This window comes from Echinops telfairi, unplaced genomic scaffold, assembly GCF_000313985.2.
Source record: "Echinops telfairi isolate 266 unplaced genomic scaffold, ASM31398v2 ScPeMD7_7469;HRSCAF=8507_1, whole genome shotgun sequence".
In the NCBI taxonomy this organism is placed as follows: domain Eukaryota; kingdom Metazoa; phylum Chordata; class Mammalia; order Afrosoricida; family Tenrecidae; genus Echinops; species Echinops telfairi.
In genome coordinates, this window is record NW_022111373.1 from 56,469,429 (window position 1) to 56,470,555 (window position 1,127).

Sequence of the window (1,127 nt, forward strand, 5' to 3'; positions counted from 1 at the left end):
AGAGGTGAAGAAAAAAATGAGGGAGGTGCTGTCAGCCTTCCCTCAAACCGATGAGTTTGAAAAACGTTTTCAGGAATGGAATTGCAGATTTAACAAATGTATTAAGTATAATGGAGAGTATTTTGAAGGTTATAAGTTTGTTTTATTTAAAAGTTTAAATATATAGCTTTGGGGGGGAAAATAAACCTATGGGATTTTTTGATACCCCTCTCATATTCAATCTGCTCAAAATAGTCTCCACTTTGTTCTTGATTCCATTTATAATTTTTCAGATATCAACAAAATTAAAAACATTTTAGGTTCTAGACAAGATCTATTAGCCCTGCACTATGCTCTGAAATCTCCATGATTTTTTTACATTTCTCTACCTAAATTATTACACTATTTACTTTTATGACTATTTGTTTTCAAGTACATCCTCCTCTTAATATCTCCCTTACTCCTCATTATATACTATTACTTAACATATCCAGTATTCAGTAACTATTCATTAGGTGAATAAATGAATGTGTGAATAAAGGCAAACATATAACATGATAGTACCAGTAATGTTAATCTTCTATTGCTAGACAGCATCTAAACGTAAGCCATTTCTTTTTCTAGAAGGTGGTCTTAAAGGACGGGAGTATACTTACCTTTTACTTACCTGGCAGGGGAGATACTATGACCACTGAGTTAGTTTATTGTGCCATCCTGGCTGATAAAACACATGTGGGATTAATTGAAGTGTGGAGGGATAAATGGCTCGGTGAGACTCGCCTTTAGAGTTCTCGGTCTCTTGCTTTGTGATGGTCGCACCAGGGTGCAGCTGCCTTAGCAGTTCCCAGCTTTAGCTGGCAAGGCTGAGTTCCTGCAAGACATTCCCAAGGAGAAGCCACATGGATCTACCCTGATGCAGCCCTGGTTGCTGGAGCAGCCATTTGGAAACCCCTGCCAGCACTGAGATGGTAACACATACATTGACTTGGCTTTCCTGCTGCAGTCGGCATCATAGTGTGTGTGTTGTGAGATGGAGGAGGAATTTCTGGATTGGTGTTGGACGTATACCCATACTCAACGTAACCCATAATGGGTTAATGTTGGACTTGTGAGCTTGGGCAGCACTGGGTCGGGATGTTTTCTTGATG